Genomic DNA, 27,885 nt, shown 5'->3' with positions numbered 1-27,885 from the left:
GAAGCAGCGCACGTTGTTGAATTTGACTTCGAGGCTCGTCTCTCCTCGAGGCTGACGCGCGGCAAACTACACACACACACACACACACACACACACATTCTCTCTCTCTCTCTTTCTCTCTCTCTCTCTCGAAGGGGAACAAGAGAAGGGATCCACTTCTTTTCGGGCTGGGTAAGCCACCGCGGAGTACACGGATAGGAAAAACGCTGCTGCCTCTCGACAAGTGAACCGCGAAATTGAGGATTTCTACGCTGCTGTACCAGCAGAAAGTCTGGTATGAGAACTCGCCGCTCAATGGTTTGTCTTTGTCATCGATGCATACGACGTCGTGTCAGATTGAAATTTACCTACCTACGAAAATCTCGAGATACGCGAGCGCGAAAAATTAGTCAGCCACAGACATTTAATTGACAATATTGTCTCAAGCTAGTCGGGTGTAAGTCATAAATGTAACAAGAAAGCGCGATAATCCGGTATCTTTTAATTTTCCTTTTCACGATGCCGTAATTTCAAGAAACTTGAGAAAAGGATAATCGATTAGTAACAATTACCGATTTTAATTATGAAGAAAATAACATTAGTTTAATTAATCTGTAAGATTAAGCTGCATATTCCGAATATATTGAAATCTAAGAAAGGTCCAAGAAAAATTTAACGAAATAAAATACTGTCTCTCTTTTTATCTTGAATAATTTTTTCCATCACTACATAATACGAAAGCAATCTCAATATTGCATTAATATGCGCGCTTTGAAACATTTTCTTTGCAGTATAAAATTCACGGTTGCTTTTCTTCTTGCTATTATGTCAAGAGTGCTTATTCTTTTCGCTTTTAAGGTAGCAGCGACTTGAGCGGATATAACGCGTTCAATTAAGCACGCGCGTAAAAGTGTATCTTGATTCCTCGGCGAAGCGAGCTTTTCTCGAGAGCTTCTCCTTTGAAAAATGATTACTCTGTCCAAAGCGTTCGTAATTAGTACGCAGTTCCGCGAGACGCCCAGCGCCATTCGCCAGACCCGGTACTTTAAGTCGTTTGAAAATTTACAAAGTACCTTTAATGAAGTTCCCGGCATCGCCTTCTTTTACGTCAAAGAAAGGACAATGAACGGGGACGACGAGAGTGGAATAGAAGGGAGGAAGATGCGGCGGCGTCGATTTTCTATGTGTATTTCGTGCCCGTTATACGTATTTTCTACGTGGCGTCGGATTGCGAGTCAGCAGACCGGTCATAATGATGTGCATCTGTTCGAAAATTACAAGCCACACGGCGGTAGAGTTACGTCTGCAGGGACCGTGCACAGTCGGATGCAAAATGTGAACCTATATCTACCCTTCGCGAACTTTGCCGTCCACAGTGTCCGGTTAAGTGTGCACTCTATGGAGCGAGAAACCGCTCGGCGATTCGCTAGCTGGCGCCACAAATTATAAATCGTCATCGACGAAATTAGATTAGGATGGCAAGTTTACGAGGGACATGATAGCAGCCGACGATCCTGGATTCGCGCTCGATTAAACTAATTTTTAATCCAATGCGTCGCATCACATTATTTTCGAGATTTTGGGACAAATATCTTTTATCCTTAGATTTAGTTATAAACGTCTTTATCAGTTTTGCGAATGTCCAAGTTTTCCTCCAAAATCTTTACATTTTTTAATTTTGGGACAAAAATATCTTTTACTCTTAAATTATGTCTCAAATATATTCCTATTATTACATTTTAAAGAAAAAAGAATCCCTCTTAATTGCTAGACGTGTCAAAATTTTTATAATTCTTGTAGTTGTGTTCCCTTTGGAAGTTCAATGTATATCTTTATCAACTTTGCGAATCTCCAAGTTTTGCTCCAACTTCTGTACGTGTGCCACAGTCCCTCGCGACGTTTCCTTTTCAATTCAGAATCGTGGGAGACAACACGAGAGCAAGACGATATACGTTTCGCAACTAGTGTAAACGACGCGACGTGATTAGCGGGCGACGTCATCGACGTGGCTTCCGCGTCCTGGCGAACATACACGTAAAGTCTGATACAGTCGTACTGGGACCGACCCTCTCGGCAAGAAACACCGCATTCCACCGCGAGAGTCCCGGTCTTTGTTTCGTTAATCTCGACCGTGGCCCGTAGATAAAGCCGAGGCCCGCCAGTTACTCCGGGCTCGTTATGTCGAACTGTGCGACAAGGGAGACGACGCTGCATACATGTATATACAGGGTGTCCCCGAACTCGCGGATCAACTCTCGTGGGTAGATTCCTGTGGGATCATTTGGAGACGATTTTTCCTCAGCGAAAATGTCGAGGCATCAATAATTTTCGAGTTATAAGCGATTGAAAATAAAGGGTTTTTCACAAACTAAGCCTTGTGGAAATAAAATATTAACAAAATCACATTCTTCAGTTAATTTCAGATAGAGTTTACTTTAATAAAATTTTAATATAAGGCTTAGTTACAAAGATACATGATGACAAAAATTGGGGACATGCAAAAAATGATGATCTCCCTCGACATTTTCGCTGAGGAAAAATCGTCTCCAAATGATCCCAGGAATCTACCCACGAGAGTTGATCCGCGAGTTCAGGGACACCCTGTATATACACTTATATACGTACACATGTATAATATATCGGGCGAAGCACATAAGCCTGGGACATTGTTACGCCGCTGGCAACCTCCTATTCAAAGCACTCACCCTCCAGACCCTCGCCTTCGTCACCTCCGCCTTCGGTTTGGTCGTCTTATTAACCGCGTCCGCACCATCTTGCAGCTTCGCGAAACTGTCTTAAAAGTTTCACGAAGCGTGACTCGGGTCTCGCTTGAAGGGTCGCGTCGATTTATGATTCATGAATGGCTGATTCATTTCACGCGAAGAAGTCCGTCTGCGAAGTTATGTGATGGCGTTATTTTCAAAAATTCTAAATCGCTCAACAGAAAATTTTAATGATCACAATATGTATCATATATTTCTTTCTTCGGAAGAATTTTACACTTTGCCGAAAAAACTTGATAAAACGGTGTAATCACACGAATGTTATTACGATTATTCTTCGTTAGAACTAACGCTAGGCTCAATTACATCGCGTATCTCGATTTGTATAATTTTCCTTTAGAATTTGGCGAATTGCCGTTTTCGACGACTGACACTGCTGTGCCATCTAGTTGGTTGATAATATGCAAATGCCTGTAACTCGATGTTCCCTTCGGTCGTTTTCGGCCGCAGCTTTATACGTGTACTCAACGTAATGCTTGCCGCCGCTGCTGCTGCTGAATTTTCAGTATTTTTATAGGTAGTCCGATTTCTGAAATTTTTTCAGTCGCCCACGTGCATCGCCGAAGTACTTTATGAAAATTACAGTTTATTTTTGCGCATGCAGCTCGAGAGAGATTTTAGAGGGAGATTCGGGTGATCTCGCGGCCATTTCACTCGCATGTTATCGTACCCGCTAAAAGCCATCTAGACCCATGTGCTTCGTCAGTCTCGGTACCGATATAAAAGCACTGTGCTCCGCCGAAACGGCTGTGACTCGAATAAACACGAATGCGAGCATCGCTTCTGTTTGTTTTCAGTGTTTCTACCTCGTCATTGTTGCGAAGTCGCTTCACATTTGTTTGATTTTCTGACATAAGAGATGTGTCACATCTAGATCTTTCAGATATTAAATTTTTCTTCTTAATTCTTTTACTCAATTTTTCTTTTATCTTAATAATGTTGTTAATTTTTTTTACTGTATATATAGATAATTAGATTATTTTAATGTTTGAAAATGTGCGATCAGCATCAGTGAGGATATATATTTTTTTAGATAGAGATAATAATTTGTCTGAGTTTGGGTTAATGCCCTGATGCGTATTTGATGAAAAAGACATAGGTGAAGAAAAACACGTCGTCGCGCCGATTAAAAGGTTTAATAGAGCAGTCGCGTTCGCTTCTTACTGACATTAATCGACTTCCTTTCACTCAAGTAATTACGTTTTCTCGTGAACCAGACGGGACAGAATTCATTGTCAGTTGTGCCGATCGCAGCTCTTTTTCTGAAGTAACATCTCGATAAAACAGGCGGAAAAAAGTTTGCCCGGCGCTTCGCATGCTTCAAGAGCTCTTTAAAGGTCTCTGAAGAAAAGCTCATTGAAAGAAAGTTACTCCTCGTTTAAACCCAATCTCTCTTTTGCGCGTAGAGGAGTGCATTCATCGCGCGCGCCAGAGATCCCGCAGATCGGACACTGACACGTCACTGACGTCAGCGTCGGCTTCGAGGACGATACCTTTAATCGACGACGCTGGCACGTTTCGTTAAGGCGATCGATCTTCGATCTGCAGTTGCGACTGAGAGTATTAAATTGCGAGAGAACCGATTTGTAATCCTCTTAGGCTTCAGGTTCACTGCGCCAAGTCTCGAGAGAGGCTTCCCGCTTTCGCATCTGCCGCTATTGTTGAAATTTTTTTTGGTTGCTCTTAACATTAACAAAGGACGTGGGGGCAGTTTTAATCGGATCCGCCTCGCGCGTCTGTATAAATAGATCATTGTGCCTGTTCTTTTTGTGAAACAGCGCGCGATGTAACGAAGACTGTTTTCGCGCGACAGGGACTGAAAGCATGTTTGGGCGAATTTAATCCTGCTTTCTAGTTAATGAATCTGATGAAAATCGTGGAGTAAAAACATTATTTCTACGAAATATGCATACACACAGAGACACACACGTGTGTGTGTGTGTGTGTGTGTGTGTGTGTGTGTGTGTGTGTGTGTGTGTGTGTGTGTGTGTGTGACGGATGAAGGAATTATGTAACGGTCATTTGCATTTATTCTAAATCGAAAACGTATTTCCTGATTTCGAGTTGCATATAATTTAGTTTGAATAGGTAAAAGAGAAGTTTGATAAAAGAGGAAACAATTACTTAAAAAAAAAAAAATTATATATATGAGAAAGAAAATTGTATTATATTTAGATATTAATTAAAACGAACATTTTATAACCATACATATATCGTAATATTTCCTATATTTAATTAATGCAAACTGTTTAAAATGTAATTTTTTTACATAAGAGATATTTTATATTATCGAGCTTGTGTAGCAGGAAATTGCTTTTCTCATATAGAAGATTTTATAAATGCAGTGATATGTCAGTGTACTTTAATTGCAGAATTATGTACATTGTTTGAAATTATAAAAATGAAATAATCGAAATTATTCTGTACTTCGATGTAATGTGATGTTCTTTCATGCAGGAGGAATTAAAAAGGGTCGATTTATCCGTCAGGAAAATTATCTAACAATAAGTCTAAATAGTGCATTTGCATTATGCAAAAGCGTATGATAACATACAGATCGTAGAAAGGGTGTAACGTTTACTTTTTCTCTGAATAAAAATTCACGATTTTTTTTATCACATATCATGCGGGAATATGTTACGTGTTAATATTTAGGGAGGTGACACGCGAACGATTGCGACGGTCTAGTGATGGCTGTATCTACTTTAACGCGTTCGCTGTTTCAAGAGCGAGCAATCGACGCTCTAAAACTGGGAAGTGTCTGGCGAATGTGAATCTTCGCCTCTCTTGCACAATGATCAAAATCCGGCATCTCAACATGCATCAATGATAATATTTTATTTCGCACTGGCATGATATTTGTCGCTATTTTAATTATTTAAGAGTGCCTGCATTTTCCGATTATTTGACATATTAAAAATTATATTAATATCGATATTATATATATTATATATTTTAATATATATTAATATTGAATATTAAAATATATTAAAATATATAGTTGTGAGAAAGTTTTTTTGGTCGCTTACGAGTCTTTCTCTGTAAGAGAATCAGTAGTCTTCGCAAGCTTTTTCGAGATGTACGTTTCCCTTTTCTCCCAAACTACATTCGCCCGGGCGTATCAATCATGTACCCATCGAGGTATTCTTGGCCGGCTTTTCGCAAGAATCTCGCGATGTATATGTGTGTGTGTGATTAATGGTTGGCGGATAATCCACCCCTTGAGGAAGGTGTGCCATCATTGTTATAACAGCGCAGCTCCGATCGCGCGCGAATCACTCGAATCGTAATCGTAACTTGAAATAATTTCGTCCCGTGTATTTTTATGCAAATGCGACGAGTCGATTGTAACTTTTTTTGAAACGTACTATTGGTTTATATGTTAATTTTTGCTCATGCGTACTATGTGTTGACAAAAAAATTCTGATATACTATAGGTATATTCCAAAACAAAAGAAAAAATGATGTTACTCTGGGAAATCTATAAGACATCCTACATTTTCAATTCATAATAAAATTATGTCGCAAAATAAAATTATGTCGACAAAAGCATTTTTTGATATCAAATTATAATTTTTTATTTAGAAGTCACATATATCAAATTATAATGTATATGATTATAATGTGATATAGGTAATATCTAAATAAGAAAAAATTAATTGGCGTTCAAAAAACAACGGAAGTAAATGAGGTAAATTGCGCAACGAGGTCTGTTTCGTCAATCGCGAATATGTCGTATAGTTATTTTTAAATACAGCCCACTCGTGTTGCGTTTGTTGTGTTTCTAAGAATGTGCGAGTGCATAATATTTTGCGAACGCACGCAACGAGATCGCGGGATAACGAGTACGTTTAGCAGGCCGAACGATCGATCTCGCGCCGTTAAGACACGTTAATATTTGCCGTTTCGCCGCTATAATTATAATTATCATACAAGAGTAATCTCTTATATGAAAGTACATCTAATCGGATAAAAATAATTATAACGCTATCAATAATCACGTCGCTTATTTTAGATGTATTTCAAAATACTCGCGTTTGACGAGTTTTTTTGAGATATCTGATAGATTTATATCTTAAAAAGGAAAGGATATTTTATATATGATGTTATCCGAGTTATATTATAAATATAAATTATACTTACGTTCGAAAAACTAAAATACAACTATTTATGCTTCGTCCATATCGATGTTCTTTGCACGTCACGAGAATACTAAAGATTCTGTTCCAACGCTTACCTCCAAGAAAAATTGTCCAAGTATTTTATCTTTAAAACTCCGATCGACATTATTGACGATAAAATTTATTTATCGATGAAATTTGCGAGCCTCCTCCTCCGAGCTAGTAACTTGCGGGCATTTTTATATTAAACGCGGTATATTTAAATTTTATCTGATTTTATCAGTTTTCCTATCTTGTATTTTTATATTCCTGAAAATTCGTTCATCGATGAATATTCGTTTTCCGATCGTTGACTTTGGAAAATTATTAATCAAAAATTCTAAATATATTCTGAATGAATAACTTTATATAATAAGATGTCCTAGATCTACAATTATTTTATGTATCAATTCTGTTAATACTGTATCGTCTGCGGATTACTGACGTGCCGCGAATTTGGCATTTATCCGGTGGCAGGACGGAAAAAGGGGAGACGCCGTTCGGTACCACAGGAAGCTATTACACGGCTAGTCTATTCGAAAGAAGCCGATAGATCAGGGGAAATGGGGTTAGCGCGCCGAAAAAGTACATCTAGCTTCGATGCCTCCGGCTGCCTCGCGGCCGATAGATCACCCTTCTAAGTGCACTAAATGTCCCTTCTCTCCGGTTCGCCGGTTATTATGCGGCAAACTGCAGTGGCTTTTTCACGCGGTGATACATTTATCATGCCCGACGCCATTGCCAGGAAGCGTGCAAAGAGAAGCGTGCGTCACGCTTACTAGAAATAGCCGCGTGAATGAAACAAGACACGCTTGTTCGAGAGCAATGCGTCGTATTATGCAGCCACAAAGATATCACGAGTAGTATGCAGTAGTCCGCCCATTTAAATTCCTCGTATTCTCATATGGACCGAATATGGGTGGCATTTAAATCTCAACGGTGGCAAATGGCGCTCCAATGAAAGTTCACAGGTTTGAAAACATTCAGCCGTGAAACGTGTTTCATAAAAAGTCCGGGTTATTACATTTTCCAAAAATTAAGAAAAAATTTCATAGAGTTGCGCTTGACAGAAAAAGAGAGAGAAAAAAAGAGAGAGTTAATTTGTAATATGTTCTGTCGCACCAGCGTATATATCTCACCACGTGCGAAGTTAAGAGATTGATCGCAGTTGAACTTTCGTGTCACCGGGGAAAAAAGTTATCATAGCTCCCAGGATAGATTTCCATACTGAAGCGCAGATGAATGACGTCCAAATGGAAGCGGCGCGGTGGATGGCTGCTTTATGCTATCCCGCGAGCTTACCGCGATATAGAGCAGCAGTGCGTGGTATTACATACATAATTGATGCTTGGCTATTTTTCCCGTCGTAATATATATCGTGGCGTATATAGCGCAGCGCAACTCGGTGCGCGAGGCGTTACATCGTAACTAATGCGCCGCGATTTTTAACGCGCGCAACACGACGTATATCGCCATATGATGCGACATTTTGCTCGCACACAGCAGGGGTTCCAAGTTCATAATATCTTCATTGAATAGCGTAAGGAGATCAGAGACCTGGAATTTTTATCAATTCATTAATAAGAATAATGTCAAAATATTGAATATTAGACTCACGAATGCGTTTCATAAAGTTCGAATTATTATATTTTTTAAAAATTAAGAACAATTTTTTTACAGAGAGCTGCGTTGACACGGAGAAAGAGTGTTTTAATTTGTCATTATTTGCGATATTTATTCGAGATGGCGACTGACAGTTTGTTAATATTTTACAAAATAAGCGTTTCAAAATTTTTGCACAGTTATTAATCCATTAATGTTCTTTTGAGCATTTTTCATAGTATACTTTTTATAAACTAGTTGTATGTACATGATGTGTCAGTCTTCACGCTGCATAAATGCATAGAAATAAGGTAATATTTCGGTTATGCCAGCCGTAAACGCCAACAATCCCTATCGATCACTACAAACTTTTCTCTCAATGCATCGACTGACATTGACGTCAAAGTTTGCATCGATTTATTCATACACTACACGCTAAATATTATCCGCTAAATTTATGTCCAAATATCTTTGAATATATATATATATATCAATGAATGCTTATCATCTCTAAAAAACTTGTAGAGACATTTCCTCTTTCGGTATTCAAAAGTTAATAATGTATAAATGTATAAATGTTGAAAATATTTTAATATCTAAATAATATTTTCATGATTTTGAATATCGCGATTACTGATAATATAAAATTGATGTACATTTAAGCTTGTGCAAAAGTCAATTGAAATTGATATGGCAATCAACGTGTTTGCAGCATCGCGTTATAGTAACACAACCAGGTACTTTGCGAATGAAACATGTAGAACGTCATAGTTATGATGGTAGTTGCCACGGTGATCAGGTTTTATTACGTTAACGGGAGGGTGGGCGAAAATGCCAGTAATAAAGGAAATTGGTAATAATTTTCTTGTAACGTCGGGGCGAAGCGAACGCTTGGCGATAATAAGCGTAGACGATACTTCCCAATTGCGTGGCGCGTCTCCCTTTGTTCATGTAAGCGAATGTATCGATTTCGTCGTTCGGTATATCGATCTCATATCGAGCCTATCATTAAAGGCAAGTGCTCCGTATTTCTTCGTAACGTTTGCTTTCTCGAGAAACAAGTATATACCGCCATGGGCAAATACTTTGATGCCACGATAATCTTTAAGGGCGTAGAGTTAACAGCGTTATTACAAACTATAATGTGTACATACTTCTCTATCTTCGATATAAATCTTTACGATCGCATCTCTCGAACTTTCTAGAATTTCGTGAAGGAAGTTTCGGAGGAAAGAATTTTTTTAAGGCGAATAGCGACTGATCTATGAAATTATTGCGGCGAGGAAACCAGCGGATAGGTTTGACGAAGAGAGCACCTGATAAAAAAAAAAAGAAGAGAATGTTATCTCTATCGAAAGTTTAAATTGATGTATCGAAGCTTCGATATTTAACAATAATATTATGATATGCGTGTATAAAAATCGCTAAGGTAAATATTTTCACACGTTGTTTTTTTTTCGAAACGCAAATATATACGGTATCTGCACTCCGGTACGGATCGTTAAATCGGAGCTGACAGCTCGCTTTGTAACTATAGCCCGGTACCTTGTCGGGCATTTGTTACGGGCGGAGATTAATGTGACGGCTCTGAAAAATGCATAAGTAGCTAATTGCCCGTCGACGGTGAATAAGACTTCTTCACGCGAAATAAGACATTCGCTCTTCATCCTTGGCCGAAGCCGCGGCTGCTAATGAGGCGAACGATTACATCCTAGAACGCGCGGGTGTCTTGTTTGCCCGGGTTTCTTGTTGTGCGTCACGAAGAAAATCTCACGACGCGAGCTAGAGAGAGCAGCTTCTCGAGAAGACGTTTGTCTTCGGTGCAACGACGGCGTGCGACGCCGATACGATTCGAGTCGGAATGCGGAATGTACAATTACAAGAATAACAGCACGGTTGTTTGTCTCTCTCTTGGAGATTCTGAAGATAAGATGATTACAAATGTCGCTTATTTCGGGAGGATAGTTACGGAGTAAGAATGCGGGTTTACCGGGAGGAAACGGAGTATGTTTTTCTCACGTAATTAGCCGTAAGAGGATTCTTCCTCGCGCAGAGATACGGAAGGGACGATCCTTCCCAGGGATAGGCAGGAAAAATAATTAACTTTACCGTTTTTTTGTCCGTAATACGGAGGAATCGAGCCTTTTACGCCGACGTTTAAGGGATGTAATAAAAGAAACGGGACACCATCGTCTCGCGAAATGGAAGACGACGCTTCCGCTTTTTTTTCTTTTTTCTTTTTTTTTTGTAAAGACGTACAGAAAGCGTCGGAAGGGCGCTCAAGCGGAATTTAATTCGACAAAACAGCCACGCATACCGACCTCGAGGAATTCGAATCGCTGGCGATTTTCTCCGAGTACATTTTTACGGAGTAATATACGACGGAAAGCAAAAAGCAAGAAATAAATGCGGATGAATTATGAATACCAACTGTTGTAAGATTATTTCCTTTTCTGTGCGACGTGTTTCAACAAGATCGCTAAATTAGATGAGGCAAAAACATCTACTTTATGGATATAAATACTTAATTGCATTTGTAAGATTAAGTAAAGTATGAAAATTAAAATCAAAAATGTACTTGGAAGAAAATTCTATTGTGATTTCTAATGTGATTCATATTTGCAATAATCAATTGATCATTTATAACTAAAATAGCGTTATATTATGTATTAAAACTAAAAAAAATATATACATATATAAAATTTGTAAAACAGGTGAAAATAATGATATATCGAATCTTCTTCCATCTATTGTTAGTTCGAAAACTAGTGGGGTTTAAATTTGACTTTAAAATAATTTCTGTGTGGTGGTCTCACGGATATTGCGGTCTCACGAATAGACATACGGAGTAATATTTAATTCATGACTATTCACCAAACAGCAGCGCGGCAGTTGAGAAGTTTAGCGACCAGTTTCGAGTTTATATACGCGAGTGGGAGCAACCAAAGTCAAAGCGGAACATTTCGTGCGGAAGAACAGTCTCAAAGAGAACTGCGTGTATAATGTGCGACTCTGTCGCGAATTGCACAAAAGTATTCTCAGCGATGCGGTATTGGCAGATACACAAGAGCCTCCGTCGATTTCAATTTTGTTTTCATTAACAGGGAGACGCTGGATGGACTGGAATGATTGCTTCATAGCAACAATATCATTAATTCGCGTTTTCAAAATTAAAAAATTTTATTATATAATTCACTGAAGAAGTTGTGTATCTTTAACTTATTTTATTTTATATTTCTCTACTATTGCTCATTTCTCTGCAATTCTTTCTCTCTTCTACATTAGATTAAAAAAGATTTAAAAATGTGAAAAATATTAAATTTATATGATTCTCTCTCTCGAACACTTAAAAAATTATGACCGTCAATTTATTCGAAGATAATTGTTCCACGACATAATACATGATTCCAGCTCTCCTTTCCAACGCGAAATTCATTTTACTCCACTTGGAGTGTCGGTGCAGCGGATTGTCGTTAAAGCTCGCAATTAGAAACCCCATCTTCCCTCAGGACACAATCATGCTCGGAGAGCTTTCGTATGTTTCTTTTTCCGGATTGTGCCAGCCACAGCAGTAAGAAAGGGCGGTTCACGTAAGATCGGCGCGTGACCAGGATTTTGCAGGAGTGCAGTGTGTCGCAAAGTTAAAGCGGGTATTTCAACCCGAAACTCCGGCACCATCGACTTCACCGGTGACGCTGCGCTTTGTCTCTGATTTCCAGTGAAAGCATTCTAGAGTTATGAAACCCCCGAGACAGAGGAACTCGGTATTCTTTCCGGACGGTGATTCAATATCTTTCGTGGCCGGGGGTAGGGCTGTGTCGTATGAAAGCGGAAGAACGGGGAAAAAGAGAGGAATGGAGGGTAGGTGAGAATGAGACGGTGGAACGAAGGGTGGAGGCGAGAATTGGATTTTCGCGTCTTCCTAAAGCTGACGTGATATTATCCATCGAGGGGGCGGGCACTCCGGGAGTTACTAGGATCAGCTGCTAAGTCCCTCTACGACGCGCGAGTTATTGCTATAGTGGTACAAAATGATTTCTTGGTAGAAGATATATAGACTTCGATCTTTCTTTTTTTTTCCCTTCCCTTTTTTCGCGGTATTATGTCGTAACATACATTACGCGAACGAAATGTACCATAGCGCGTTGATTAAAGCTGGAAATATTCGCGGATAAAGAAGAAGTTTACGTTAACTAGTTAAACACCGGTTATGCAATATATTATGTTTGAAATTTGCGATTTGTTAGGTAAAACGTGCAATAAGATATATCGTTTATGAGAGAATAAAATGTATGTTTTATCGAACTTTGAAGATAAAATATAGGTCATATCCACCAGATGTGCTATCCGAGTTTTTAATTTTATTTAAGTTATTTCTGTTACTTCCAACGGTACTTGTTATAACTCTAAGAAGCAGATCTAGAAGTGAAGGAATTCATTATCCACGGCGCATTGTTCTAAATTGAAAGTAAGTATTACTCAGAGTTGCAAAGTAGCTGACACTTGAACAGATGCAATATCTGCAATGTTACTTCAATTGAGATGTAAATGGAAATAGTAATGGAAACGTAAAGTTAATTATCATATTGAACATCGGAAGAGTCACTTATATCGCGCGCGCGTAAGAATATTTTTTACATATTTTTGTATCCCTTTTTTTCAACAATTCTTTTACTTTTAATATCATCATCGAAGAAGACGAAAAGGAAAAAGTAAAATTTCATGGTGCGTTTAAACCTTTCCTGTATTGTTTTAAACACCATCGCCATTTTCAGGCAATGAAAGATGCCGGAACGACGTTAAACGTTGTTATTAAATTGCGCGGGTCCGTATAAGGGAATGAGAGAAAATAGCGAAAATGCATTGGGAGGATTCCGGACAATTACAGTGTCTTTGGCTCCTCCTATAGGATTAGAAATCCTGCGCCCGGTCGAGCTTATACTGCGTGACTATTAACCGACTTGCAAATTGCCCTTATCCAGTTTCTCCGTTAAACGAGCACCGTCGACGAAGTGGCGACGGTACATTCGTTCGCTCGCTTCCTCGTTCGCTTGTTCGCCCCAGCTGGGCGATATCCGGCCACGATTAGTCGACTTCTGTAGTCGAGTGCTATAGACGGATAGGATAATCCGATAATTCCATTAACCCGCATTGTAATGCCATAAAGTTTCGTCTTCAACCGCCGCGCGACCGCCGCTGCCATCAGCTGTCGCGTCGCTCGTTCCGCCGAAAATTACGTTCCGTCGCATCATGAACCACGACGATGTCAGCGTGCATCGTGCACCACGGGAGATTAGCGGTATTAGTATCTTCTCGTCCTGTTATCCGCCTCGTTCTTCATCATTTTTCGTTATAGCCGCAATGGAGACAGGAACGTGCTCCTGTAATAACAATAAATGCGAGGAGACGACACATCCGTAATGAGAAAGAGATACGTTCTGTCAAATCGAATTTTTATCTCTAGAATCTATTTTTGATATGGCAAATGATCGCTCATTTTTTTTAATACTCAGTAAAAACACTTTTATCAACCAACATCATCTTTTTTTATGATAATTATCTCATAAGAAAATGACAAGAATTTCTTCTATTTAATTCATCTCTTCTTTATGATAAATGTATATCAAATAAATTAATTTGTATTCTTGTTAATCGAGATAAATTTCAAGACAGATATCTTTATAAATATAATAGCACAATTGCATTATCGCTAAAAATATATAAAAATATAAAATATTTTATTTCTTGATATTAACTTTATACTTAACTCTTGAAGGAATCGTTTTGCAATGTAACTTTAATGCGAAGTGATCCACAACGAGAAATACCAGACTTGAAAGAGGAAGTCGATCGACAATCTACTCACCCGCGGGTCACGAGTGAGCAATCTTGATTTATGACCAAAGCCAACCGACGGGCTTGGCTGAACCCTTCCTACCTAATTTACGATTAAATCGGTACCGTTGTACGTGGCTTTTTTTCCAAAAGTATTGCCTCCGACAGACTGCCCTGACGATTTTATCTAATGCTCAAAACCGATTCTTCGTACCGGTATATACTTTTTCTGGTTATTCCTTGCTCGCTTCGTTTAAGACATATCTACGACGGCTAACTCTGAATATTCAGAAGCTTTGTATTCGCAAGCTGGACCAATCCGGAATCAAGCTTCGGCTCCTTTCGAGCGAATTCAATCTCAATCCGGCCAACTCGGTAATTTGTTCCCGGTCCTCGATCCTGCCTTTACTTTGTCGCGAGAGTCGCAATTTCTCCCTTGTTAACCGGCAAAACTTGAAGAAGTTGGACGCGAGCTTTTCATCGCTTATAAAGACGCAAAGTGGTTTGTTACTGGAAAAATTAAAATATAGATAATATATTATGGAAAAAATTTTATCTCTCTAAAAGTTCGAAAAAAATCTACCTAATTTACAAAGATTGATTATTCGATGACTGTATATTGTCCAACATGTAATTTTACGAAATATATAACAACGAATTATATAAATGAATAATAAAGTCATTTTAAATAAGAAAAAAAAAAAATATATATATGTATGCAAATTTTAATGAAATTTACATAATTTTTTCCATTATCGGCGATGATGGACGTAAAGTGAATTTTGCGTGTTGAGGATTGAATTCAATAAATTTTTTAAATCCGTGCCGGACCCGTGTTACACAGACTGCGATGTTTACCTGCGACACCTATATCGATCGCGCTCTCGCAGTCGCGCGGAATTATGTTTCGTTGTAAAGCCACTGTTGCGGTAGCGACACGTAATGCGAGAACGAACGTCATTACGCCGTTATTTCATCGCGAATGACATATCGCGGCTAAGGGCGGCTCTTGTAGCTTTGCCCTTCCGGCATCGAAGCGTGCGCCGCGCCGTCGACCGGTTGATTTTACTACTCGTGTAACCCCATCGTTGCTCCCATTCGTGTAACACGCTCTTACACGGATAGAGAGAATTGTTCCTCCACCACTGCTGAGACGCGATTCTCATGTGTGGAAAGGCCGATTATTCGCCTTGCTCTTTGTGAATCGGGGATATTATATCCATCTTTTTCCGTGCGCGGATTACGCGAGAAAAGGGTCAACGAGATGATGTATAAAGGATACGTTCCGGATTATCCGTACTTTGTTTCATTCACGGATTTCTTTCTCCAGAGTTCTCTGAAATATTTATATTCTTAGGTTATTCACATCCTCATTTCTTTCCTATTCTTTCGAGTATTATCGTTATTCAAATATAATCTCCTAACAGAGGTACCCGCGTGTTACATATGACTGTAGCTAAGTTGACATTAGACTCGCTAATATTAGCCGAGCCAAGCAGTCACGCGTAATTAGGTGAAACGCACGAGTTATGCCAGAGTTACTTCGTTAAGTGAAGGGACCACCGCCGGCGTCTGCGTTGGATTAAGTTTTTCGACCGAAAACGCGCGCATTAGCTTAATAAACGTGACGGTGTCCATAGACCGCGAAGTTGTGTTTCGGTAATTTACAGCTATTTTGCTTGCACGGCACGTCGCTCGCCACGGTACACACAGAGCGCAGGGTGTCGTGCATGCTCAACGAAATTGTAAGTTAACTACGTAATTCGTTTACTAATTATCGACACTGCCGACTAGCGTGCGATAATAATGATTATTATCCAACATTTTCGTAAAACGGGTGATAAGGTAACGTGTAATTGAAAAAGCACGATACATCGGGTCGAGAGAAGGGTAAGCGACATTATCCATCGATGTTATCACGGCTAATGACGTAGGGAAAAATTAGTTTTAAGATAAACGTCGGTATTTTACATGGTCGAACTAATTGTAAGAACTCCTCGATATGATAAAATTAGCTGATAATTACTACCGGTTCTTTCGCTAAACCGCGTTAAAAGGATTACGATAGAATTTTTCTTATTAAGTCAACTGCAACGAGGTGAACCGAATGCATGCGTTTATTTCCTATTCAAGGTTCGCGATTCGAGTTTCTCGTCTAATCCCCAGCGCAAGATGGTTCGTTTTTACCCTGAAACGTACATTACGGTAATGACGGACTCGACGAGCAACAGAGTCGCGAATGTTGTTTTGCTAATCTCATCATGTCGCACTGCGCTTCGAGACGCATTGCGTCGAGAAACGATACAAGACTACGAGAGTACGAGAGTGGGATAACTAACCCGTTAAGTAACCGGTATACTACTCTCTCTAATCACTAAGAGTACCGAGAGTGCTTTTAAACCCTTCTACATATACATACTTCCTTCCGCAATTATATCCTTATTCATATAAAGACTTTTCTCTCTTTCTCGAGCTTTTTGTCTGTTAGACTTCCATTATTCTAATTATATAGCGAACGAGAATGGGGCGGCAAGGAGAAGAACCTCGCGAGATATATTAGTTAAAATAGAATTAAGCACTTACCCCCGAAAATCCTTGCCGAATCGCGGCGCTGATCCGTCGGGTTTCCCAACGAATCGTTATAATCCCGAGTTATCGATAGTAATTGCTTCGCGACGAAAAGATTCGTTGTGTAAAGCCGGGAAACCACGAGTCGCCGCGAGTGCGGATCTCTTTCTCTCTCTCTTTAATGGGCTTACTTTCATACATTTTGATGTCGGGGATTGAAGGATGAAAAAGACCATTTTCGGTGATAAAAAATAGCGAGGTGCGCTTAATGGATTTGTTTTATTATTTCGCCTCTCGCGTCGATGTAACGCATTTTCGCATGCGGCGCGCGAAAACATTTCATATTGGATCTCGCGCTGTTTTAATCCGACAGCGATAAAATATTGAAGCAAGATATGGAATTTATGTGCGGGGCACAGTGGATATGTGTATATGGGTTTGGGGCGAAAATAAATACGGTACGGAGAACGGTGTCATAAATCTACGCGCGGTAAAACACGCTTTGAACGTTTATTTCCGCGAATTTTCACGCCCCATATTTAAAGCGTCGAAGGAGTCTGAAATTTGATTATGAAATTCAATTTGAGCATTGTAATGCTTTTTCGAAAACTCTGATTTTCATTCTGAACATTCTATTCCGATCTTGAATTTCGCGATTCACTTTGGGAGCGTCAAAAATAAATGTATCGCGTGACCTACTTTAGCAATAATTTTCTAATAGTTAATTTCCAACTCTTGGAATTTACTACAAATTTGCATGCAAATTTGCATGTGCAAATTATTCTTTATTTATCTATTTGTTAATTAAATGTTAATTAATAAATGTTAATTAACCTTTTTTATCTTATATATAACGGGATATAAGGTATAAAAATATTTAATTTGGCATTTCACATATTTTAATTTTTTTAAATTTTAATTTTAATGTCAAACTTGTGAAAATATAATTTAATCTGATTTTTGCGCTAGTTTTATGACATCGTTTAAAATACGATTATAACTCATTCTTAGTTCTACGTTTCTATGTCACATTTTTTAATGCAGCTATTAAATGTGATTTATTCAATTGAAAAGATACATATATGAAAGGAAGTATATATAGTATATATATATATATATATATATATATATATATAACTCGACATACTCTGTGGAATTTTTGTGATATGCAAAACTTTTTATTCTTTTTCGTCTAAAACGCGCGTTTTATCCCGAGATTCGGTTAACGAGTTTCACTCCGAAAAGTTTCTGAAAAGTGTAGTGGTATGCACGGGAGGAATTAATAAAATATTCAACAAAATAGGGACCGAAATCTAGCTCCTCATCGGCGATGACACGAACACGAACAGAGGAAGAAACATACTCGTGACTATACGATAGAAATCTACCTGCACTGAATTCGTACACTTCTGGCATACAAAATTTATGAGCTAAATCCTGCAGACCAAATCGGAGTCGTCGTAAAAATCTCCCGTACGATTCGTCGCCGTTTGAGGTATCCATAATTTAATCTCAAGTCGACACGCGACGGATTTTAGAGCTTTAAAGATTCTGAACGCAATCCGGACAATTATGTGCTTGTCTTGCTAGATATATTATTACTTATATAAATTGGATCAACGACGCGAAATATTTTCAACAATTATTTTAATTATTATATTAACGAGCGACGGCTATTTAATCCCCGACGAATTTCCTTCCCTCCGAGGAATTTATCGCGTCGTTATGTATGTGGGATCGTTTTCCTCCTGTCGCACGTTACAAACATTAGGATTCTGCTCATGAGACTGTCATCCGGGTGAATTTACCTTGAAGGCGTCATCAATTGTACTTATCGTCGTCGTCATTATGATTGTCATTGTGAGGGTCACATATATATTTATATCAAATGTTTATGGCATGTAAATATAAAAAAATTTACTAATATAAAAAGATTCTTATTTTATATTATTCACGATTATATAAAAATATATAATCGCAAACATATATAGTATATATATAAATAAATTTCTCAATTATTGATCTACAAATGGTCAGCGCGATAATCGGGCTTTCACTTCAATTATGAGTGCAACTTTAAAATCAATATTTATTTGGTTTTAATCGTTATATTTAAGCCACATTTTCCACATAACTGTGCAAGCTTACCCGGGTCCTTCGATAACGACAGGCGCCGATCGTCGGACATATAACGGACCCTAAAATTGTTTGCATAGTTCGTTAAACATATTACCTCGCGGAAAGGACGGGGGTGAATTTCTCGGATTAATTATCGAGGCATTTCGTCGAAATACACGATAGACGGTGCGGTCGCTCGCTATTCCCGCGGCCCTTGCGCACGAAATGAACGCAATTAGCCGTTAATCGAGTGACTGAGATATCGCCGAAGTCCCAGTTTAATTCCCCTCGCCGCAGTCGAAGTCGCATTATTGTCACCGCGTGGAAGCGGACCAACCGATCCGCCGAATAGCGTTAGTTCACGCGAGCCACGTCAGCTGTCTGATAATTATTAATGACGAGTTACGTTGACAAATTACGATAAATCGCAGCAATTTAACATTGCTTGCTCGAGGACATTAGGAGGGAGCGACGTCGCGGACCAACCGATCCTCACAATGGAGTCCACGTACCGAGATAAGAAGTTTCAATCCAGTTGGAAATTGCCTCCTCCTTTCGCGGCCGATCTCCCGAGAGAGGAAGAACAGCGCGATGAATCCTTACCATCGATCCACATCCGCATCCGAGGATGATGACGTGCCCGAAGTGGACGCTTTCGGACGACAATGAGAACGGCACCATTAGCGGTTTGCCGGAATTCGAGTGCGGTGTGTGCGCGAATTCCTATACGAGCGCGTGCTCTTGTTGTATCCAATAAACCTTAAATAGAGATCCCTCGGACTTAACGACCGTCGCGAGACGTCGTAGTAACTGTAAAGAGGAATGGGGGGGAGCGGGGAGAGGGAGGTTTACTGGAAAATCAAGGCGAAAGTGGAGAACGCTGTAATGGTAACTTTCTTGAAATCAGTTGACCGAGTAGCAAGACGGTTTTCATCATCTTGCGTGTTCTTAGGAAATTATATTCTAAGAAATTATATTCTAATTTTTTCGTATGATGTAATCTTATGATTGATATTCCAGTTGATTGGCAGAGAGATTATGTTAAATTATTTTTATCTTTAACCGGTTTTTACGATTATTAAGCGTCACACATTTCCGCAATTAATATCAACGAGCAGAGACACAAAATATCCCTCATACGGAGCGAGCTGTCAAGGTTGAAAAGAAACGCTTGAGGCGTCGAGCTAGGTGCAAAAGTACAAGTCGACGAGAACGAGAATGCTGCCATACGGCATTAGATTATTTGCGGACGATAAACTTAATGCCCACTGTCGGTGCAATAGGTTGCCGTTAGTCGCCAGAGAATGAAATATCGTCGCTAATGTCTACCATTTTCTGTGTGTTTCGACGATTAGGCACCGCGGCTAATTTAGAAGCTCACTCCCTGGGCGATATCACGCAAGCAGATGGAACGAGAGACTCGTGATTTTTGCCTTCCTACGGCACAAATAGTCCGACTTTGTATGGAACTTCTGTAGGAACAACTTCGTCGAGTATCTAATATCGCGCGGACCCGATATAACGGTCTGTTTAATAGGTTTCAGAGATCCTTCGCTTATACCTCGAAGGTACTTCTCTAACTAGCCGGATATCCTCGGTGAATGGGAAACGTGAATGTTTCAAGAATATTTTCTTGAGCTTCGATATTGCTTACATACTCGAAATGGATCGACTTTATGGCAAACATTATCGCCTTCTATTCCCATCATGTAGTTGTCCAACGACCAACTGTTATATGAAAATACCATTTCGTTCGAATCCCCGCGATCCTTTGAATTCCCGCTCTCGGTCGACATTACTACCATTTCGCAATAAACGCGGAATCGCGTCGGAATCATCGCACCTTCGCGTAGCGCACAATATGTAGAACATTCTCAAATTGCCGCACGTGTGTAGCTCGGAATGACGTGCTCGCTGGAGGACGTTTGCTGGCTGTACGAGGAGAACGTGTCGAGCGTTCTGTTCCCGCGCGGCTACAACTTCACCATAGATCGACGAGCCTTCCTGGAGGACTTTCGATTGACCGCGCCTTCGGTCCTGCTCGAGTGGCTCGTTTGCTCTATAAGCGTAGTCGACGAGATCTTGATGATCGATCCGGAAGAACCGCGAAACTGGAGTCCACCGTAGAGGGCTGCGAAAAGTTCATCGTTGTTGCACAAGACATTGACGTCGAAGATATCGAGCGATTGTTCGAACAATGGAATCTTTTGATCTCCGGACGATCACGGCGGTGCTTTACAAAGGAACCGTTCTTGAGAATTGAAGGAAGTTACGAAGATTTTCAGGTGCAGGATTCGCGCAATAAACTGCAATAATAATAATAATAATAAACGCGCGAGAATAATTTTTATATTTTTCATTATGCATGTGTAGTAAAAAAATCCAATTGTAATTAGCCAATTTTTTCCTCTCTTCTATGAGTTTTCGTATTAATTAATTTAATATCGGATTATCGCGAGAAATTGCTGCCGATTAATAATAATATACATTTGTGCACGTTTCATTTCAGTTTCTCGCAATATGTTCGGCATTAAATTAAATGAGGTATCGAATATAATAAAGGAAGAAATCCATTAATATCAATGAACTAAATATTAGATTTTATATAACAAAATATTAGATCACGATTTAAATTCCCGGGCCAAAATATTATATTTCTGATGATGATAATATATCTTGTTCTGCTGTTATTATGGAATAACGATAAGGCAATCATCTCGCTGCTAGATATGTGGATTTCAATTAAATCAACAGACAGCATTTAATATCAGACTTTTCCAAAGTTGTATTAATATCAGCTTTTACGTATTTCGTTTTACTTATTTCGACAACGTTGGCACTTTATGGGTAAAAGCCATGATTTTTGAAGAAAAACACTTTTCTTTAGACAGAAGCGTATTATATTTTGAACAATCGATTGTGTTAGAATGGCGTGTTTATTACGCGATTCCCTGATTTGCGCTAATAATAGACGCGATTACGTGGTAGCGTAGGCAACAAAACCAAACTGTGTTAATTATTCAAGGCGCACGAAAACATCCTTGCATTAAACATGTTCCGAGATGCTGCCGCGTGATACCGTTAACTCTTAACTGATGAAACAAAATTAAAGTGCTGATAACGAAACGCTACACAAGTGCAGGAAAGACATACGAGATCCTTAAGTGATGTTTACTTATTGATTCTGTCTGTTTTCTTGTTATATGTCAGGAAATTTCTTGTTCTCGTCATGTTCCGTTTTGCATAATTACCAAATTTTATTACGATCTGTCATGTTCCGTTTTGCATAATTACCAAATTTTATTACGATCTGTCAGATTTCGTTTAGCTGATTAAATAATTAAACCTCAAAATAAAAAAAAAAAAAATAAAAAAAGATAAGGGAGAGAAATCTGTAATTTATTACATCGGCAATTTTAAAAGGTCGTAAGTCAATTAGAAGATGTTAAATACATTTCTATCGCAATTTCTAACTACCTTATTAACTACGTTAAAAGAAGCATTTCAGTCAAAGAAAGTGCGCAACACATTCGAGGTTGTCCATGTCCCAGCAGGCGGCAAATTTCACACGCCTTCTTCATCTTTTTCATTACGCCGTTTCCACCTATCTTTCTCCGGTTGTAGAGGAGAGTAAGTAAGCGAGGGTAGTTTCTTGAAATTTGACGTTGTTTGATTATCTCTCCCCTCCCCCCTCTCTCTTTCTCTTTTTTTTCTCTTTCTCGCGATCCTTCGATCGAGACGTTCTGTGATTTCATTAAATTAATTTCGCTTCGCCGACCGTCGAAATGTGACTCCGCTGACGGGGGATCCAATTCGCCGGCAGATGAATTTATTCGAACTTTCCGGAATTAAAGTCGATCCACTTCGTTGGTAGCCGCGACTCCACAACGAAGCCTGATATTCTCCCGCATAAATCGATATCAATATCGTTCGCTCATAGAGATGCTCTCTGGTCGCCGCCGCGACTTTGGAGAAATTAAAGAGCGTCGATCCGCAATACGAGATGAGCGGTATGAGAAGCATTTGGGTTTTGAAGCCCAGCCATCTATGCTGCGGCAATGGCATCGTTATGTCCCATAATCTGAAGGGTATTCTGCGGAGGGTCGACGAACTATTATATCGTATAGAAATGTATTAGTATAGTCATTTTTATACAAGCGTCTTGAAAAATTAACGTTTAATTTGTCAGTAGTAGACGCATATTGTATTTTAAAATGTTCTATGATTAAACAAATCAAATTCAATATAAGACTGTGAGGTTTAGTAATGAACATTTTCCTTCTCATGATGTGCTGTTTAAGTAACTGTCGTTTAGGAGAAATATGATAACGAGAAGGATTTCCCGAAAAAACTCGCCAGCAGCAGATCGATGCGCGATCAATGGTGAGAAACTGACTTCGAGAAACTGAATGAATATTTAAAATAATTTCTCGCACGCGCGAGACGTTTTAATTATCCATTTTGTCCGATTTCCGGGACATTCCAGGGAAATTGAGAGCTCGTATGCAAATATGTCTTCTTCGTAGAGCGCACTCGTTCGGATGCCGATGATAATGGCCTTGCCGTATCCTTTCCGCTTTCTCTTTCTCGGATAACAAATCGAGCGGGATTTTTCACGATATATATATTTAATGTTTGAGTTATCGAATAAAATAGAAATATATATTATTTGCAGTATTCCTTTCGAACGGCATCAGTGTGTTGATATCTGTTTGCGTTTTAGATTTAGATCACTCGAAAGAGATCGTTCTCGAGACAGGGAATGCATTCCATCTGATCTGTCGTTCCATTTTGACGATAATGACTTTGCCGCTAGTTATCTTTGTCGAAGAGCGGATGAGCCAGATGGCATCTTAATGACAGTTCCGATATCGGGGATTAGAATATCCGGATAGAGATTAAGATAAGGACTAAAAACGGAAACATTTTATTATTACCATGAATATTCATATTTAGTGTTAATATCTTCTTGTGCAATATCTTTATATTTTTAAATTTTGCATACATGAATTTTAAAATATATTTTAATGTGTGTATGCTCTTGATACATGTTCAATTGTTAATTAAATATTATTTGATTTTGTTATAAATAATTTATTTCTTACGATAATACTACATCGTTCACTGATATTTTCTTGATCGCTAATTTCTAATTAAATTATAAAGATTTTTGTTACATCATAAAAATGATATAATATATACTTTATATATATATTTTTTTTTTTTACAATATTTTTATTTTAATTATTTACGTATTTTAATAACTAATCGAATTGTGAAAGAAGATACGATTGTTTGCGAAGCCATAGTTTATTTACAATAATTGCACTATTCAATGAAATACGAGCTTTTGTTTCGATTATTGAAGTTTAGTAGATCTCTCTCTTCATCACATATATATCATAAATGTTTCAATTTACCGCACAATCAAAGCTTTTTCCGCTAAAATTGTGCAATGCATACAAAATATGTTTTATTCAACTCGCTTTGTTTTATCTGCATTAAAAAGCGCACTTAAATCACTTTGGTGTAATGTATCTTTCATATTTTTAGTTATGCAAAAGTATCAAAATGTGGTATGATATGTGACGACATTGAATGATTGATTTTTTATTTAAAGATAAAACAAGATATTTTTTCCCTACGTCATATTACAAATAATGTGATTGGTTTTATTGTTTTAATTTATATAATGACATTATTGATTTATGTGTTGTCAACTGACATGAAAAATTAGTCGGAGGTTCCAAAACATATAATACTATTCGATTATTTTTAATGATAAATTTAATCTAATAAAGAAGCAAAATATCATCGCTTTGAAGTGATAGTATTATGTAGAAGAAACTCATTTTTCATTTACGTACAGAACATTTTTATCTTCAAGTCACAGAAACTATTCGTTCTAAATTAGATAACAATTTAATCGACAAATCATGCGATTATGTTTGATTTTCGAGGACCATGAAGGATTATGAGGGCGAATTACGATCTGATTTACTCGAGAAATGGCGGAGGCCATTGTTCTGATGATGGAGCACAGAGTTATATGGAGAAATGCCGTTGCAGCTTCGAATTATATGGCGATTTCATGCTGGTCAAAGATATGTCAGTCTGGCTCATCGAGATTAACATTAATCCTCGTACGCACTCGCTTAGCTTGAGGGTAACAGAACGCCTCTGCTCCAAAGTGTTGCAGAGTTTGATGAAGAGTGAGTAGAGGAAATACACGATCCGAGTACTAAAGTTGTCAAGTATCGTATTTGGAAGAAAGTTCTTCCATAGTGACGAACGTTGATGAACGATAACGGAAATGATAGCCTGCTATCGACACTTCGTTCTGCATCAGGTTCAGAAATCGCGAGTATCGACAACCGCAGTCCTGCGATTAGACGAGTTACACCTTGTCCGGACAATTCTCTCTCTCTCCTTCTATCTCTCTCTCTCTCTTTTGCTCTCTCTCAGCTTGCCAGGGTGATAACGGTAGCCATAATTCGCGGCGACGTAACGCCGATAAGCGCCACGTGCCCTACGTGATGGATTTACGCATGGAATTAACCGCGTTAGCGAGATTTCCCGGGCGCAATTATCGAGCCTGAAATGATCAAACACCTGATTGTGTCGATTATATCTTTTATGTACTTCAATTGCATCTTCTCGAATAATAGAAATTTAAGAAAGATAATAGAGTTAACTGAAATAATTTTTTTGCATTAAATAAAATCATTTTTAATTTTCTAATTTGCAACGCTGTTTTATAAAACAATATATACATATTATATATATATATATATATATATATATATATATATATATACATATACATACTGTATACGCGTTGCTGGTAGCGAAGATCAAAGCAAATTTAATTGAATACTTATATCAGATTTTTTTGTAATATATTATAGAATGTTTTAAATAATATGTGCAGATATTAAATTATCAGATAAACATTATCAAGTAAACATTTTGGATTTATATAAAAGCTAAAAAAATTCTTTTGTATGATTATCAATAAAATTTAAACAATAGAGCTCTCTCTTTATGTGAATATCATGGCATTTCATAATAAGATTTTCCCAAATTCCTGAATATTTCAGTCTGCAGGCTGAAGATAATTCTGTTCTCCCGATTCTTTATCCCTTCATATGAATGGCTTTTTATTATTGAATTCCATATTCTGTCTTTCTTCCCTAGAAAACCTTTAATATACTTTTCTGTATGATTTTTTTTATTAAATAATAAAATTACGATATGGTCTCTCTTTCAATTCATTTCCAAATATTGAATTTCCCGAATCTCTATAGAGCATGATCGTATCAAGTAAAAATATTTATAAACGAATCACTATATTAATTCTTGTTATAATAATGTATTGAAAAAATGGTAAGCTTAAATTGATTTCTCAATAATTAAAGTAAATAGAGAAATACAATTTTTTACTTTCAAAAGTATTGGGTGCAAATTAATTCTAGGAGAAATTTATAAAACTTTTTGCTCACATTGAAATTTAAATATCGTTTGGAAACTTATTAATGCAATGATAAAAATATTCAAATCGGAAAATATAACGAGACGTATAAAGATATCTTCTCATCTTTCTCTAGTGATAAATTGACACAAAGAGACTCAACAAGAGATATATAAGGTAGTACACGATTCTCCAAATCTGCTAATCTGTTTTCTGTAAACTCCATCATCACGAGTCTAGTTAAGAGTGATTTCGTAGCGCGATGAAATCTCTTCGATCCCTTTGCCGATGCTTTCAATGATAATGGACGCGGACTGGTGGATGCTTGCACTCACGGGAGTGACTTCGATCTGATCTACAAGTAGAACATACCCGACTTTCAACCCTTACCTCGATTCTTGCCTTTTCGTGGCCGGCAAGTCGATGACACTGTACATACGATTGACCGCCGGAGTCGGAGCCGGGAAAGAAAAGAGGGCAAACATTTGCGGTCCCTGGAGTAAGCAGCAACGTGCAAGGACGGCCCCTCCCTATATCCTATTCTCCTACGGAAAGCCGAACGTTGACCTTATTGACCACTTGAATACAGCATGATGCACAGTAGCCAATTGACGTGACGTCCTTTTGGTCGGCACCATGAGAGCAATCCGCAAATGTCAAGAGATCCCTTCGATCTCTGAAGATGCGAATTCAATTGCAACAATTGTAAAGTTACTATCTAATTCGGGAGATATTGCTGTATAAAGTTTTTTATCTCCGATACGTTCGTTATTCCATTAGTCTCGGATAAATTTGACATTAAAATTTAAACGATCGTGTTAATATTAATATAAAATAGGCATTTAAGACGTGATAGACGCGAACAGATATGGGAGATCGTTTCTGATTAATCGAAAACACTACTGCGCGATTGAACGCGGAATTTACGTGCCCGTATTTTTTTCAAGGTAAATTTAGAGCCGCGCCAGAATTAACGAGCGCGAGATAGCGCGTGTAATTAATGTTGTCATTAGCGGCGGTGTCCGCGCTCGTCGGTGTTTCTTCTTTCTGCATCCCCGAGGAAAATCAGAACGGCATGAAGATGCGCTAGTTGCGCTCTATTAAATATAGCGAAACTTCCTCGATATATAACGAGGCAAACTTTTTTGATCGCAATCGAGGCAACATTTTTGAGAAAAATTGGCGACATAATCTCGCATCTATATTTTCCAAGAAAACAGATAAGAAAAAGTAGTATTTATCCAGCATATGAACATTATTATGTATGCAATAATATTCTTCTTATATAAGAGAACAAAAAATATGAGAATTATGATTCAATAAAAAAAGATTATGACGATTCGACAAATTCATATCATTCAAGAACCAA

At 38.3% G+C, this 27,885-nt stretch overlaps 1 long non-coding RNA gene across 1 annotated transcript in view; it reads left to right on the top strand.

Moving 5' to 3' along the window:
• LOC145934869 (uncharacterized) overlaps positions 1-27,885 on the top strand; it is a 103,558-nt gene that overhangs the window by 1,619 nt on the left and 74,054 nt on the right. The window lies entirely within an intron of this gene.

The sequence above is a fragment of the Prenolepis imparis genome, unplaced genomic scaffold (assembly GCF_030444845.1).
Source record: "Prenolepis imparis isolate NDT839.2.m4 unplaced genomic scaffold, iyPreImpa1.0 SCAF_4, whole genome shotgun sequence".
NCBI classification, from domain to species: domain Eukaryota; kingdom Metazoa; phylum Arthropoda; class Insecta; order Hymenoptera; family Formicidae; genus Prenolepis; species Prenolepis imparis.
The sequence above is the reverse complement of the archived record's forward strand: the minus strand, read 5'-3'. Positions and strand labels throughout refer to the sequence as shown.